Here is an 18,255-nt window from a genome sequence, read left to right as displayed (position 1 = left end):
TGCATGTAACTTACCAAAGCTGAGTATGAATGTTACACATGCTACACATGTTACATATGCTATGTTATCTACAGTGTAGGTCTATCTGTACAGTAATGTAATCTCTAGTATCCCTAGATATCACATGTATATCAGATACTGGCAGTGTTTCTAAATCAAAAGGAGTTCTGCTGGAACTCTCAGTCTTATCTTACACGGAATCGAGTTCGAAACTATCACTGAGCGAGTTGCAGCTTACCCCTGCTTTAAACATTAACATTGCGAAGTAATGGCGTGGCATTTTCACGTGGAAGGAAAGCTCAAAGAGGAGCTCCCTATTGTACCTCTGTTTTCGACATCAACGATTACAAATGTGGTGTTGACAATCCAAGAATCATGATCAAGATAAGGATTCGTACTTCAGCTGTAATACTGCAGACGTGCATGGCTGGTATACAACATATTCAAAATGAAAACACTTTACATCTCTGCGGTGGCGAAGATAACATCTCAGGCTAATATTCAAGCAATCAGTCAAACATCTTCATCGACGGGTTCTCTTACTGACAATAACAGTTGGTGTTCGAAGTGACAATCTTTGCATCATACAACATCGTAAACATGAAGAGAACCTTAACCCAAGACTGTAACTTTCAAATATAATAATACATTTCATTACCTACCTGCTATGCAGCGACTACACTGTATATAAGCAGCTGCACTCAACTCAGTTCCTCGCTACCAAGGTTAAATGTCAAACTGAACGAAACCATGCGGAAATTTAGACGGCTGCACCAACTGCGCACGTTTCTGAATGTAAAATCTGCATCCACTCAACAAGGTGATTTTTGTAATTCAGGGCACAGAAATATTGACTTAAACACCTCCTGCGTTTTAAAGTCTTCAAACGGATTTTGACATATGATTCTGTAATTAGAAACTAACGGTCTTGTGTGAGTAGGCGTTTAAAGTCTATAATCATCAGCTAATGACGAGGGCATGGAGATCACTTTAGAATTCAAGGCTGTACAAGTTGTCAGCAATGGTTTCTTTCCCCATTTTTTATATCCATTCAACTATACATCTACCTTCCCGTGGAAAAAAACATTTTGCATATGGGATATGTACTTCGTTAAAAACATTTATTGGTTATTAGGGATGATTTGGCCAATGTCATTTGCTCAAAACAAACTGAACAAAGTTACTCAAGATGTCTGAGACCGACAAAGAGAGATGGGTTGGTCAAAAACTTTTATGCAGACTATCTGCGAATAGCTGTGTATCTCTGTTAAGTAAAAGGTCAGTTTACTATGATATGTCTCCTTTAGCTAAGATATAGCTTTGTCATTATATAAAACAAAACACATCCACCTGATGAAACGTACCTGGCGTAGTTGACATTCCTGAAACCAGCAATTTCACGTCTTCCCTTTTAAAGAATGTTCTGTGTTTACTCCAGAACATACAAAGAACTCCCGGGCACAACCATAACCAAGAATGATCCATACAAAACGTAGCCTGAACCTTCAAGCACCGTTCCGAATATATAAACGGCCCTTCAGAGATTACATATCAAATCCAGCGTCCATCAAGGGGGTTGTAAAACCAAAGACTCAGCAAACATATGGCCTCACAATAACAGGCCGTGACCCCATAAAGGTTTAAGTTCTTAAGGATAGTTGAATGTGAGATTTTGATGTGGTTGGACGTTATGCTGGTTTGGGGGGTTACATCGTGCAGGTTACCTGTGCAACACATTCTTGGAAACATAATAATGTACGGTAACCGCAGTTATTTGAGTAAGTGAGTGAGTATGCTTTTAGGTTTCTCTCAGCAATATAGCAGCAATATCACGGCGGGGGACACCAGACATGGACTTCACATATTGTATCCATGTGGGGAATCGAACCCGGGGCCTCGGCGTGACCAATGGACGCTTTAACCACAAGGCTACCCCACCGCCCCTGCAGGTGTATTAAATAATTTACTCATGTTACGATTCGTTTCAGAACCAACGAAGATTACTGATGTCTAAGATAACAGAGGATATGACAGCTTGGTACATCGGCAGCTAATGTTTTACACATTGTCCGACATGTTTTGCTGGGTATCAATGTTGATACTAGAGATCGATAATCGTTAGCTTAATATCGATCGATTATCCATTGATATCGGAAACGTCAGTTTGAGCACATGTATCAAATACATCTGTCAGAGATGAATATTCTTTACATGACTGATGGGTGGGGATCGACATGTTAGAATGTATTATTAACTGCACATCGACTGTAACATAATTTAGAATCAAACAAATCCTAGATCGTTATAATGTGTGAGACAATTCACTTTTTTCTATCACAGTAGTCGAGGGATGATATTGTCGATAACAATTTTCTAATAGAAGATCATTAATATTTTCCAGTAGACAATAATTTTGATCATCAATCAATCAGTTTATCCAGTCCTATGAGAGGTAGAATTCCTTGAATGGACCATCAGCATAGATTTCCTCTATTGAAATAATCAACTATCCACTGAACAATGTAGGAATCAGGTTTTCCTCTGAATACCGGAACCATTGCTTGACATAAAGACCCCCAGATCACAGAACGGTTTCCGACAGAGCCGCCATGTTTCCTACTTTGCCGTTATACAGCGTTTGGTAATAATGTTAGCAAGTCATCCATATGGATGTCGTAAAATGTCCAGGATCATAGTTTACGTCAGTATTAGTCTGACTTTGTTGAAACAATTCGTATCGTTTCTGGGTTAGTAATGAAGTAATTTTTCTCATATTTCTTGCACCCTATTTACAAAGTCAGCGTTGTTTGTCGCAGTAAATAACGGAGCAAATGTCGACTCTGGGATATTTTCCAGCCGGGGTTAATAATGGATTTCGTTTCATCATGTGGTGCTGCTTGTTGACCACATGTACATGAACGTGGAGGTACGCTTGTATGTGAAACTGCTTAGTCACCCAGTAACGGAATATCTTTATCAGCCGTTATGTTGAAAATAAGTGGGTTTGGTTTTAAATGAGTGAGTGAGTGAGTGAGTGAGTTTGGTTTTACGCCGCTTTTAGCAATATTCCAGCAATATCACGGCGGGGGACACCAGAAAATGGGCCTAACACATTGTACCCATGTGGGGAATCGAACCCGGGTCTTCGGCGTGACGAGCGAACGCTTTAACCACTAGGCTACCCCACCGCCCCTTGGTTTTAAATGATAAAAAGATGATATTACCAAGCAGTAGAAGAAGACAAATCCCTCTGTCGCACGAAGAATCATGTCCAACAACTGATCCCACCACGCTCGCTCTTCCCTCGGTCTTTCATATTTACTAATTCCCATAAGAGGACGTGGTTTGCATCTTTCTGACCTGATTTTATTTTATTTCCGTGCATTTCTCTGATGATTCGATCGTAAAATTCCGGGCGTGTCGAGGTCAACAACACATTTAGTCCAGTAAAATAAATCTAGTAAATCATTTACATAAATTATATAATTTCTTGTTCCGTATTTACAGTAACAAATGTGGTTGACACTGTTTAAGAAAACAAATATGAGGACTACGCGAAATGTCACACTTTCATCCCATGTACCAATTTGTCCAAATTCTCGGTTTCTCAGATTTGGTACCCACAAATTCTTGACTGGCATTGGGAGAGTAACCGGATTTGCTGCCACAACACCACCCCCTCTGTCACTCCTGGAACTGCCGAAGGCTTTTGTGTGGAGGGGTCTTCATATACGTGCTTCTAAGCATTCTTGGTAAAAAGCAACATCACCTTCAACTGTGAGGATGGTTTCTAATCATGTTGTGAGTGAAAGCCATCCAACAGTTCGAATATGACACGAGAGAAACCTGGCAAGGCATGGGGACAAAAATTCCGACTGGATGTCTGTGGTTCGTGTACATTTCAATGGTAATTGTGTTTGCTTTCTAATGCAACAAGACTTCACCATCACCACGGTGGCTTGAAATAATAAAATGTCGACAGGAGACCATTCACATTTATGTTCAGGAATGTCCCAGGTTTCAAGCAACCAACCAGTCGATCTTTATCATCATCCCGTTCTACGAAGCTGTTTCCCAGGATTTCACGAATCACCATAGAAAGAGACAAACACGGGATCTCTCTCTACTTGTATGGAATCACAACGATATTATGTTATTCTTTGACCAGATACATGTTTATGTGACGATGAGTGAGGATCGCTTTCGCAGCTTTTAGCAGTATTATGGAATCAAACCCGGCCTCTGACGTTACGAACGAACGTTTTAGCAACACAGAAGATTAAAAAGGTGGATTATTGAAAAAAAAATGTAAACGTGCGAGACCACATTTTAAAGCATCGAATTGTACTGAAGAGAATACACATGCATAGTTAGCACAACATTTGTGTCGCCGACTATCCGCATGTAAATATATTCAGCTAAAGGCAGTATGTCGACATGCTCTATACACACACTCTGCACCGCAACACGAGAATGTTGGAGTGCCTTACATCAACCTATTTACAGCTTTCAGACCTATTAGACATGAACATACATCCACAAACCAATAAGCCTAGCGCATTGAACACACCCAGCTCAACACATATAACACTCATTAGAGGTTTTTAGAATCTTGCGATTAAATGTTTATAATTATATAATGTGTTCAGTACTTACTGTGCACCAAACGTTTGCACCAGTTTTTCCTCAATATGAATAGTCTACATGTCGCTGCAGTGCAATACATCGACGACCAAGCTGGCTCGGAAGGGCGGTTTGACAATCACTTTACTCAGAAGACGTCTGTGTGCTCCATAATGATTACATGTCGCTTACACATCAATGATACTGAAACTCGGGTGCTGTAATCCAATAGGTCTTCTTGCATCTTGTCCAGTGTCAACATTTCTATAAAATAGATCATGTGAACTATATAATGTTCCGTGAAGGATTGTTGACAACACTAAGACCGCCAGTGTGTGCCTGCATGGTGTCTGAAGGAAGGAATTGGGACAAACCTCTATGCACATATACAACTTGTAGGGTAGGGGATTTGGTACAGTTTTCCTGGGCTCCTCTTGGTGCTGGCTTTTGGTGTGTTCTGGAAATAGGGAGGACTTACTTTCGACGTGCTGGTAAACCGTGTTATGAAACTGGATAACAGTTGAAGATTTCTGGCGTTCTTGGTTTTATCGCCTGTATTGTCTTTCTTTCTATGTAAAAGTGTTAATGTAATATTCACTTGCCTTTCACTTTTGACTGAAGAATGTTGCGTTGGTGGTAGCGCAATTTAAACATGTTTGGATTTTGGGGTTCCTACCCAAAAACCCGTCCTCCTAAAAGAACTAATATACTTCAGTCGTTGCTTCGAGATACAAACACGCTTTTTTCACTTAAAGAGCATACTATACAAACTTCTGTAGAGATCATGTCCCGCAGATTTTTTCTGGACTTGGGGAGGAGGAATGATATTGCTACACGTAGAGACTACACGTATATTGTTACACACGTAGAGAATCGAAATAGTTCTTCAGCTATCTCTTAAGCCATTCTCTTCCCACAGAGGTTACTCCTGTCATATCTTCCAAGGTAACCTCTGTTCTAATACGGCCCTTTCATGGTGCGAGAGTTCAAGACTCGCGATTGGAGGCATTCAGACTTAGTTGTGCAATCAGAGACATTGTTTCAAGAGTGATCATTCGCAAGATATCGGTAGTTTTCGAATGCATCGGGAAAAGTTGCCACTACCAGTTTGTGTTTCTACAAACACATACCGGCATTTGATCCCTACACTCTCTATTGCCAGTTTCTGATTTTCAGTTAAACATGAAATACCGAATCTTTCCTTCGCACGTTGCTGAACCAACTCCATGGGTGCCGCCATATTGGAGCTAAGTCTATTTAACGCGTGCTCTGATTGGATTGTAACAAGGGAGATAATTCTTGTTGCGATTTTTTGCCGCATGGGGATTTCTTGATGACCGAAATATGGCAGTATTAGAACAGAGGTTACGTAGGAAGATATGACTGGAGTAACCTCTATGGGAAGAAAATGATCTTAGGCATGATGTGTTTACCACGAGGTAACTCAACCGCCACTTACCAACAAGAATGTCACATTGCATCCAAAGATCGTTGCTTGGATCAAAGTCAGTCAAATATTTCTGAATATATCTTAATCTTAGATCAGAAAAACGTTCACACTTAACCAGTATACACAGCAACATTTTTCTCCTTTAGTTTAGAAAATGAGCATAATCTTACACTGTAATTAACTTTATTGTATGTTCCAGTTTTAACTGCCAAATTACGATTACATCTAACTTTGGACAGTGCCGATCTGAGTGAGTCAGTGACCTGAGTTTTACGCCGCACTCAGCAATATTCCAGCTATATGGCGGAAGTCTCTAAATAATCGAGTCTGGACCAGACAATCCAGTGATCAACAGCATGAGCATCTATCTACACAACTAAGAACCAATTGCATGTGTCAACCAGGTCAGCGAATCTGACCACCGCCTCTCGTTAGTCGCCTCTTACGTCAAGAACAGTCGCCTTTTGTGGCAAGCATGGGTTGTTGACCATCGTCATAGCCAACATGAACCATGTTTACAGGTGTTATCTGTATGTTTATTTTCACCTCCCACATTCAGTCTAAAGCCTATACACACCACAGCCACACTTCTATAGACTACACAGTATAATGCTATCGCGACTCTTTAGCACACCACATATGCGCTGATGTCTACATGCATGATCAAAGAACAACTGACATCATTATTCAGCCACACAACGGAAATCTAGTCTCTTTACGACATCATTAACATACAACACCAATATATTTTATGGCAAGTATTTTAGGATAGAGTACAAGTGCCCAAACATGTAAACATGTTTTGAGAACAAGGCCACAGCGCTAAATCATCCTTAACATTGTCATACATTAGCAATCTATTCCATCGAGGAATCCATCAATATGAGGAACCTGCTGCAACACTGGCAGCATGAGATGCAGGTCTATTGCTTGCCATAGTTCAGGTTAGATGTCATGCATTCGGAAATGCATCAGTGCAAGTCGTGAGTAGTGCGGACATCAGAACGAAAGACATGAGCGAGCTATTGATGACAGATTATTTATTGGTTTACAAAAGGATTTCTGTTTACGTCAAACTGACACGATGCTCAAAGCGGCGTGAAATCAAATATCAAACGCGAGCACATTAAGGTACAAGATACGTTGTGGTGCTGATAAACTAAAGTGCATTGTTTTCAGCAAATGAGAACTGAAAATTATCATTTTCCCATGTGTATATCACTCCTCTGGTGTGTACGTACCACACGTTCCCGTGCTTTTCAGTGAAATCCTGACTTGCCAATTACTTTGCATGAGTTTGTGAGGGTGGGACAAAATACTGTTTCAAAAACAACGGGTGTATTGACGGTCTGATAGTGATTCACAAACACATCCAATATATGGTCGGAATAGACCAAGGAACTGTTTTAAGAGATTTCATATAAAATTGTAGTCATGGAAATTGTTACTTATGGCTTATATTTATGAAACAAATGTATAAACTCGCTTATATTTATAAAACAAATGTATAAACACACTGCAATAAAGAAGTTGACTATCCATTAATACATGTTTTTTCTTCACCTATAAAACTTCTAAAATCCTTATGGCTTACGTTCAGTAATCAATTAGTGTGAATTTAATTAAAAACACTAGGGTAATAAGTTACCCTTGAGACTTCCCTGTGTCAGTGAGCTTAACGATAAACGTTTGGAAATGGACGTTCTCACACAGTTAACACTACGAAGGGATCACATGTAAAATATGGAAATAGGATGGCATTACAACATATACAGTCCGTCTTCAACACATTGTTATAGAAAAATTGCAATTATTGTATTTATGTCCACGCTGCCGACTCCTATAGAAACAATTCACAGTTATCAAGAACAATTTATTTTAACAGGCTGCGTCAATGGCCTACACAATATCTACCTTTAAGGGCTAACAAGCTCGTGTGTTGCCAATAAGCAGCCCCATAGGAACCATCATCCCTACCAGAGGGACCTTGATAGATCGGTTGGTTTATCAGGCTCAAAGGCTTATCTCTACCAGTATATACTTGTAGCGCTAATTATCTGGGGAGTCGGGAGGCGTTGTTTGACCCCAACACAATGTGTAGGGGATACACTTCTGTCATTACTCGAGTGAATGGACATCCTTTCGTGTTGTTTAGAAGTAGCGATACCATGGTAGGAAAAAAATACGTGATTTCGTTTTCGCATATCTTCAAGGTTTTATTATGCTTATGTGGTGTATTAAAAATACTTCACCTATGTGTAGGTCTAATAGTGCTTTTGTTTTTGTTGTTTTCTGTTTCATGTTCTCTTTCTTTTCTTTTTTTTCTCTGTGTGTGTGTTATTGCTTTTTATTGGTTCTTCATAGATCTCATTTATTACCCAAGGTTTCTTCAAATGCTTTGTATCATATAGCTTGTGAATAGACCTGCAAATAGTAAAGGAACATTTATGCTTTCATGCGATTCCTTACTTTTTTCCCCTCAGTATATCTAAATACAGGTCCACCCGTGATCAACCTGACGCACTACCGCGTCATTCAGTCTTACATACTTAAAGATGTAAGACAGTGAACGACTGTTCGACATTTAACCTGCAGTGGCATCAACGCAATGTGTTCAGGAACAAGAGACCGCTTGAAAAGGGCGGTGCTCTACACGCAAGAAGTTGAGTCGATTTGATAATTTAATAAACCTTCACTCACTCGCCTGAACAAAACCATTACGAAATAACCATGACAAGTGGCGTTTATCTACCCGAAGTGGGTGAAGTTTAATCCTTTCTGAAATCCCCCATATACGTAGACATATTAAGTTATTTTCCGTTTTTCATGATAAGTCCACTTATGGGCAATTCATAAAAGAAGCATTAGCTGACTCATTCACGAAATATGCACACTTCCCCAAATTAAATTCCCCTACTCGTAACGTATACTCCATTTCCGTCTCTTACCTTAAGTTCGTGCTATATCAGTTCAAATCAGTGAGCTGAAGGTGCGTTCTTTCTTCATCACTTACAGTATGGTTATCTGTAGGCGCAGTTGGTAGCGTGTCTCTCTGTCAAGAATATGTGTTCCACAATATTTTCTTCTGCATATAGGTCGTTGTTGAAATTAGGTTTGCACTCAGGCTAGAAGTTATCCAGTTCAAGCTGTGTTGCTGTTATATGCAGTTGGGGTAACATGACCCTATACATGTGTTAGAGATACGGCCTAAAGTCACCTTATCTACGGAGTGAGTGCGTCAGGAATGGATTGGGTAATGTGCATGTGGCGGCTGAAGTGAGTGAGTGTTTTGGCTTTGTCGCCAAGTATTCAGCTTCGTAAACGCGACTCATGATCAGGTTCTAGAACGGATGCAGGAAGTGATGCATGCCTCAGACACTTACCTCAGACAATGCGTTGCTTTGTCTCACATTCCCTTAACCATTTAATTTCCCTACTTAACCACCTGGTTAAGGTTTTAATTGTAATTAAATCAAGCAATATATTCTTTCATTCCTGGTTTATAATTATTGTGTGACACTACGTCATCCAGTGTGTGTCTCACTTTGTCGAACTGTTCAACAGTGAAGCCAAAGGTGAAATCTTGTGAGGATATATCTAGTGTCTAGAAATATCCAGAACATGTTCAAACACAAGGCAGAAGCTAATCATGTTAGTTACACTGAAGGTTTGGTTCAAAATAGGGGTTAACTATATCCTCTTCTCACATTGCACAACAGGAAACATTTGGATTTAGAGAGAAGCTCAAATTCCTAGGTAAGTTTATTCGTGTTCCTGACAGATCTTGCACCTTGGCCAGTCTGCAAGTCTGCAAGTCTGCAAGTGACATTGTGGGCTGCATGTTTTTAACAACTAGGCACTGGTAGATGGGACACATGAAGCTATGACAGCATGAGCTAACACGAGGACCAATAAATGTGTCTGGAACATTTACAGTTATCTGATACTTTTATGATGTTACTTCTAACTGATAATGGCCCCAGCACGTTTAGCCCTAATGCAGATGTTATAATTAGTTTCTGAATATATGGCCCCCCTGGGGCTCTGGGGCTCCTTTTCAGTTTATATTGGTTATTTGTTACAATCAAAATTATATATATGTGTGTGTGTCTCTCTGTGTGTGTGTGTGTGTATGTATCTGTGTGTGTGTATCTGTGTGTGTATGTGTGTGTGTGTTCAGAGACTAAGCGTCCGTCGGTCTATACGTTGTCGACAAGCCTTGAAACATAATCAGGTCAAACAAAGATTAGAGCCCCTAGATCACAGGTCTCTAGCACGCCCGAGGGAGAGTCCCAATAAACACCTTCGATGACGGTGCCACCTGTGACGCGACTGATGACCTGTCAGTTATGCATATTTTATGAGGCTTGATGACAGAATGATAAACATGCTGAATTTTTGCTTTAATCATATGCCTATTTCGAGAACACTTTTTCGTATTCATTTATTCGATATATGTGTATGTATTAAAACGGGAAAATTGGACAGCGTTTTACCAATATCTTATAACGGTATGTGTTACTGAAAACTGGAAATATACAGACCAACTGACCACGTTCTTCAATGTTAAACCTGTCAAGGGTCACCGTGACAACAAGCATCAGACTTAATCCGCGACCAGTATCTCCTAAAGCTAACAGAACTAAGGTGCAATGCATGTATCTGTCTGTACGGCTGTTTGTAGTTCACGCTGGTCAACTCACGTGCGTGCCACGTATACCCTCGTGGTATACTCACGACTGGCCATCGATGCCTTGGTCCTTCTAAATGACATAACCAAAGGTTCACAATAACAGCATTATCGTAAGTTTTATCTGTAAACGTGATTATCTGCGATAGCTGGAACAGGTATATAATTCGGATGACAGTCACAAATCATGGGGTGGCTGTCTAGTAAATGTTATCTATTGTATTACGTTGTGAATACTGTTTTGCAACAATGTGCTATGTAGATTGTAAAAACGCCCTCTGACTTGATGTGTAGAGTTTTTAATGATGACATTACGTTGTATATGTTTTGAATGTGTGTCGTTAATTAATATATTGTCTAAAACGAATCAGTGTACTATGTTTATGTTCTTTGAAAGCTGATTGATAACTATAATTGTACCCATACTATTATCGAATGATTGTGTAACAAATCAGCCTGTGAATGCGGGTATTAAACTCCCCGTTCGTTTCACTCAGGTGTTGTGTTGTGTGGGGGTTGGTATAGTCATACCTCTTGCCAAGTGAGCCAATTCCCAAAACTCGCGATTTATGTTTAGACTGTGTGTACATCTACGAAAACGTTCACGCAAAAAACATTACTATGCTACATCGAGACAAAAAAACTGATTAATTTGCGCACCGGCACACATCATTACTTTAAAATGTCATGGTTCAGAATGAGTGAGTGAGTTTAATTTTACGCAGTTTTCAGCAATATTCGAGCAATAACACGGCGGGTGACACAAGAAATGAGTTTCACAAATTGTAGCCATGTGGGGATTGGAACATGGGTTTTCAGCGTGACGAGCGGACGCTTTAACCACCACCCCTGGTTCAAACTCATTTCTAAATGCAGAGCGTTGTAGCATGTAACAATTTTGTTTAATTGCCTTTATGGAAACAAACATCATGTCCGTTACGACCTATAATAACATAATCCAGCTGAGTGCTCTATACCTAATCAGTCCTCACAAAGAAGATAATTTGTTCAATAACATCCCAGTTTAGAATATACGTGACCATCTAATATCAGTTGTCCTTGTTCCGACGCATCCAGTCGTAGGCATGAATGAGCAAATGTGTCTCAAATATCACAAACTATATTGACCGATGATCCCAAAATGACTTTCTTGGGACTCTTCTGTCACGTGACAACAAGCTGAGAGATAAAATGTATTGTTATTGACCTCCCTGTGGAATGTTCTCAATGTTATAGCATTGGGTTACATTAGCACTCAACAGTACTGGTGTTTGCCGTGAGCTCTGTCCATAGTAACAGTAGTGTTGTTAAACATATACAAACTACATGGAAGACAAGGTGATTTAGTATATACTGCTCAAACAAAGTTAAAGAACATTCATGTTCATTGTTGCAGTATCCACTACAGTACGTATGATTCCATTTCAGACTAAATTTTACACTGTCACATGAAATCGACAGACCAGTTCTGATGTTTTGTCTCATAATATTGGACCTCAGAATAAAAGGTCCTTCAATAATCATTACTTTGTTGTCGCCTTTCGCTATTTTTTACATGTCATGTGACCTTGCAAAATTTAGTTCTGTTGCAATTATTAGAATGTCTGTTAAGGAATAATTCATCGGTCCCGGCCTGTAGCAAAAAGAGTCATTATGAAAATATCGAATGTCGTTTGGAGCAGTGAAGAACAGACATTCACATTACCTGTGATAGGGGATACGGGTTGTTGAAAAACGCAGACAATGTGATATTTATTGCAATATGTGAACTTATACATATAAGATAGAGTAATTGTGTCAGGCAAGTCAAATGTCAGAGTATCGCGGAACTGAAACATGAGCTGCACGACGTTAATGCTCTAAATCAGCATTCCAGTGGTCATAATGTTACCTCTTTCTGTAATATACTGTTTACATAGGTAAATAAAGCAACAGCGTTTAAAACTGCTCATATACCCAAGTACATTAGGCGTAGGAGCATAAAACAAAGGGAAGAACTCTGTGAAAATGTACCAGTACCATTTTAACATCAACATTTGAACGCCTTCACTTACCCATAGTGATAGACTCTGTGGGTGGCTCTAAAATGAATCGAATCCATGTGACAAATCGAACTGTGACAGCTTATGATGTTACACAAGCACAACGTCAAAAACTACTGGTCGCCAACTTTGGTATTTCCAGAGAAACCAACTCCAGCTTATGACACTATTCGACCCCATTTTCCTTCCCCCATAATCCATCTGATACTTGTAAGCCGTGGACATTTTGAAAGACCATCAGTGTTTTGATTCATTTGTAAGCATGGATATCTTACTTATCATGGCACTGAAATATATCTTTGAATGAATATTGTTCTATTCTTATTTTTAGGTTCACTTTAACACCATTGTAAACAATTTGTTCTGAATAATATAATATGAGTATATCCCCATGCTTTGATTCCAACTGTTTTCTAGTATGCCCTCTCTTTTCAACAATACGATATCTTGGTACTACAGCATGTATTCCCTTTTGTGCACTATGCTGTCGCTTTTCTGCAATGAGGACTCTCGGTTGTACAATATGCCATCCTTTTTCTGCAAAATAGCTTCGCTTTTCTCAAATGAGATTTCTCTTTTCTGCCGTTCCTGATCTGAAATATACCCTACATTTGCTGCATGATATATTGTCTGCAATAACACATTTCTGTTTGTGACAAAACCTCTGTCTCATTAGCAGTAAGGCCTGTTATTCTGCGATAAGACCTCACTGCTTTGCGGTCTGTTCGGATATTGCTTGAATACTATCCAACCGGAGTACACCACACTGAAGCACTCATTCTATTTTATGTAATAATGTGATATTATATTTAACGTTGGATATGATATACAAGAAGGGACCTCTTTCACGACTCCTCCATATGAGAAATGAGTTTTGGTTAACCTAGTTTTGAACAGTTATATTTCAGTTTGATCATATTGCACCTGTGACGCTTCTTGATAGCACTTTTAATGTCATTGACATTGCCATGTCCCACTTGGGTTCATACTGAATGATGGTGGTATCCTCAAAGGCGGCTGAAGTATCATAAAATTATTGTACTCCTGAGAGGATACCTCTCAAAACATTCGAACTAAAACTTAATCTTCTACATGTTTACTCGTAGTATTATTGTCTTATTAATTTAAGGGATGGTGTCAATCTAGACAAGGTGTGTGCAGGTAGCAAAGGCATTGTTTACATAAGTCTTCATTGTCCCTAGTATGGTGAGCTCCTTTCACTTGGTGGGGATCAATGGCCCATTTTGTTCATTGTATTGATACACAAGTCCTCATTGTCCCTAATACGGTGATCCCCTTTCAGTTGTTGGGGATCAATGACTGATTTTGACATTGTATTGTCCAAAATAGTTTTCTACTTTTAAAGATTCTGGCTAGTTTTAACTCTTTCTGTGACACTCTAGTAACTTTACAGTCCGTCAATGACTGGTTATTTAACTTCTTGTAATTACTGGGTATTACAGTCTTTCTCTTCACTGTATGGCTGAAATATTGCTGAGCTGGCGTTCGATTTTACCTCACTCACTCATTGCGAATGAAGCAGCTGGGTTTGGAACATGTGGAAATACAAACATAGCTCTGTGGTAACGATGTTTCTACCATATGATTTTGTTGCTTTGATTGAATTCCAATAAAGGCTGCCATCCATAAAACTACATGTAGTGGCCTGAAATATGAATGTTGAACAATATGAAGTACAACGAAAGAAGACAGCATGTATAAACAAACTTACCATTGTCAGATGCAAGCTCACCATACTGCAAGGGACTGCCACTCTGCGATGGTGCCAGATAGGTTTTACATCTGGCAGGATGAAGTATCTATCAGGAAAAGAACAGCACTTCAGTTATGTGCTCCATATATTGGTACTGACGCCAGGAAACAACAGTCTAGGATCGACCCTATTTTAAAAAGCGATGTTCAAGTAAAAGTGGAGATTTAGCTGAAGCTATCAATTTCCTGACAGAATTCCTTTTTGGATTGCTGTTTGCTCCCTCTTCCTGATATTCCCTGGTTAAATATTCATATGATCACACTCTGATATTGATGAATAATTGGTTATGAAATGACCGTGTCCAGGGCAATAGTCCATCACCCTCAGATCGCGAGACAGCACGTATGCGTATTTCCACCTCTCTCTAATCAACTTTGCATATCAACTCTACGTGATGTGCGTCAGAGTATGTGACGTTCTAATTAACGTCATTTGTACATAGGATGAAACCATTACGGATACGACGCCAAGACCTTAAAGTATAAATGTGGAAATGACTTGAACGTCTACTTGATCCATGTAACAAACACATACTCAAAATCTACTAGTGCGTGTATGTTGTATTCTCCCAAGGGAGTTGCGATTTATAATACGAAGTGATCTAGGGACAAATAAAGCCTGTGAACCGCCAAGCTGGAACTCGACATTATGTAAGAATCACTCTCAAAATTCGTGCATATTTAATGTTGCATAAATATGTTTTGCCCGACAAACTCAAGTAAAAATCAATAATGTGTTTTATGGTAATTAATTTATCTCAGTTATTTTACACGGTACAGTAACAATATTAGAGTTAAAAATATTTTTATTTTTATTTTAAACTCCCCAAACCACAAAGTTTTACTCATTTTGCATGTGTCATAACTCCACTGACCGATGTGCAATATGATTGTTTTTTCGTTTTCACGTTCTCCAAAATAATTTTTAGCATATCATAATCAATGATGCTACAACTTCATTCTTGGCGTGGTTTGGCTTTTTTTACAAGGAAAAACATTTTTGTGAAAAAAAGGTCAAACTTTATCACAAGGTTTGATGTCACTACCGTAACATCAAAAATTGCCATAATGAGTACTCCCCGTACTGTCTTCTGATTCTACTTCATGTTTGCAAGCAATGGCAGTGAGGACGGATTTTGCGACGGCAGTGACATTTTTCTAGTGTTAATGTTGTTTATGTCTAGATTTTAAATTAAAAGATATCTAATGTTTTGATTCATATTTGACATAAATGTTTGGCATGAAATGAATAAAGAACAATATTAAACATATGCGCATGGATTTTCGTAAGGACAGGGTAGGGTAACGGCTGTGATAAAGGAGAAAACGGCCTTGATAGGGTTGTTTCAGTGGTGACATTATATACCGTCACAATGTCACTACCGTAACATGATGTCTTCACCTGGGTTTTGCATGACAGAGAAATCCTAAGTACATCATTTGCCCTTTTTCATATCCTTCAAATATTCTGAAATATCTGACACACAAATTTCATTCTTTTTTTCTTTAAGGAAAATATATATAACCGGCTATTATTAAAATGTCACTACCGCTGTTGCGTCAATACCGTAACAATTAATTCTAACGTCCATGCCGTAACAAAATAATTTTCCTTATTTAATTAAAACTGATTATTCTTTATATGTCTAGATTTGAAATTATGTTAATAGTAGAGTTTCAAGTAAACATAATATAATTCATATTCTCATTTTGCATTTTTTCTACAGATTACTTTACATTTGCAAATCAGAAATAAAAGGAATGTTATGGCTTGGGGACCCCTCTTGAGCACTTAATATACAATGTTAAAACTCATTAGCCATGTTATATTCTAAAACTACGTATTCTAATATACATGTAAATTAAATCAATGTTATCTCTGATTTTGTTTTTTCATTTCAAAATGACTTTACAAATTTCATCACGGTAGTGACGCAATTTCATGAAATTTCTAATAAAAAGGGTAAAATATGAAAAATGAAACGTCGTTAAACTTGCATAAATTATGCTCTGTATGTTCAGAACACTGTGAATGTAATATATAATATTTCAATGAAATACAAGGAAAACATGCAGTTTTTGCCTACATGAAATATGCATGAAGTCCGGGTGACCCATGAATTGACTACAATGATAATAACACGTTGTGTAGTTGAGTTCCAAGGAATCGGTTGCATCCATGTTTGCTCATGTGATTTGAATAGGACATATTTAAGATGCAGAAGTATTTAAGATGATCTTTAGGGCACGAGGCTCGTTAACTCTTTGAGATCCCAATTGCAATGTGTCCAGATGAGAACTGTCGTGTTGCGTCAAACCACAGACTGGTGTCAGTCATGAGTAGATTAAGAAATTGTAATAATATTCAATTATTTTGCGTAAATCTTAAACTGATTTCACTGTATCAGTATTTTAACTGCCGCGTACAATATGTCAACGCCGGAGAGTAATCAGTCAGAAATTGTTACCAAATCGATTCCACTTTGAAGAAAAATAGAACTGAAACGTATTTGCAGGAATCACCGAATGGCACTGGAACAAAGCTTTAATGGAAATCATCCAGCATAAACTACAATCAAATTCAAGACTAATGTAATGATGTTATCAACCCATGCACACTAGACCTCGTCATTCATTTATAAAACCCTTTTCAAATGAAAAAATAATAACCCCAAACAACCACTTTAGTAGTCAACTCAGCTGATACACATGTAACTCATTATATCGATATCTTCATATCGTGTTACCGATCATGCTTCGCCCGTGGATGTTTACAGCTACATTTACAAACACACAAATGTCCATCAGTTCTATTTGTGCACGACCTTTTCGTTATATATAATGTATCAGACACAAGGATTTGATAGTGCATGTGTACAATACATTGGGTGTCCTCTACCATAGTGAGAGTGTTGTCAACACTTCATGTAGGAATGGTATAGTACACTATAGTGCCATGTATGGTTACAGTAGTCAGTAGTACATCAATATGAAACAACGGATATTAATACTGACAATGTCACAATACTTTGTTTGAGGGCATGATTAACTGAGCAGATTAGAAAATATATTAATCGATTTGGAGGTGTTGATGTATACTGTACATCTGTTGAAACAGATTGCGGTCAGTCAACGGTGTTTAGGAGCGATAGACAGTTTCTCTGATAATAATACCATGAACAATTACAAATGTTACAAACAACAATACATTCATTCAGGTTTACATTAAATATTACATGCATGGATTTCCACTATAATGTAAATGCATTATATGTCCAAATGGAGGTGCATAATACCTAGAACCATGTTATAAGCCTTTTGTGTTACACCTGGAATAATTCTTTTAACAAACTATCCTTCGCGTGTGTCGGTACTTAAAGTCTCTCAAGCAAAAGTACCTGGTCATCCACGTTTGATGGTAGCTTAAAATTAAACACAAGCGACAAAGCCATGTGTGACCACGTGACCATGTGACCATGTGAGTGTTCCAGTAGTATTGTAACTGCACGATGTTATTTGTAAACAGTCTAGTCTGGACCGGACAATCCAGTGATTGTAACCCTGTCACTGTTTAAACAAACGGGAAACCGATATTGGACGGTGACGTATTTCATGCCATTACAGTTGTGCTTTGGAACTTGCAAAAGTTTTAGTAAATTATGTTTTTTGTAAAATCC

General features: G+C 38.6%; 1 protein-coding gene across 3 annotated transcripts in view; it reads right to left on the bottom strand.

Moving 5' to 3' along the window:
- Window positions 1-18,255, bottom strand: part of LOC137291023 (prostaglandin E2 receptor EP3 subtype-like) — an 81,723-nt gene that overhangs the window by 55,700 nt on the left and 7,768 nt on the right. For 2 of the 3 annotated variants that reach the window (XM_067822277.1, XM_067822272.1), the window contains exon 2: window positions 14,538-14,625. The gene's annotated coding sequence lies outside the window, so the exon portion shown is untranslated. Of the gene's footprint in view, window positions 1-4,656; window positions 4,706-14,537; window positions 14,626-18,255 lie in introns of those variants that run through there. The other variant, XM_067822273.1, reaches the window with a different exon arrangement.

The sequence above is a fragment of the Haliotis asinina genome, chromosome 7, assembly GCF_037392515.1.
Source record: "Haliotis asinina isolate JCU_RB_2024 chromosome 7, JCU_Hal_asi_v2, whole genome shotgun sequence".
NCBI classification, from domain to species: Eukaryota; Metazoa; Mollusca; class Gastropoda; order Lepetellida; family Haliotidae; genus Haliotis; species Haliotis asinina.
The sequence above is the reverse complement of the archived record's forward strand: the minus strand, read 5'-3'. Positions and strand labels throughout refer to the sequence as shown.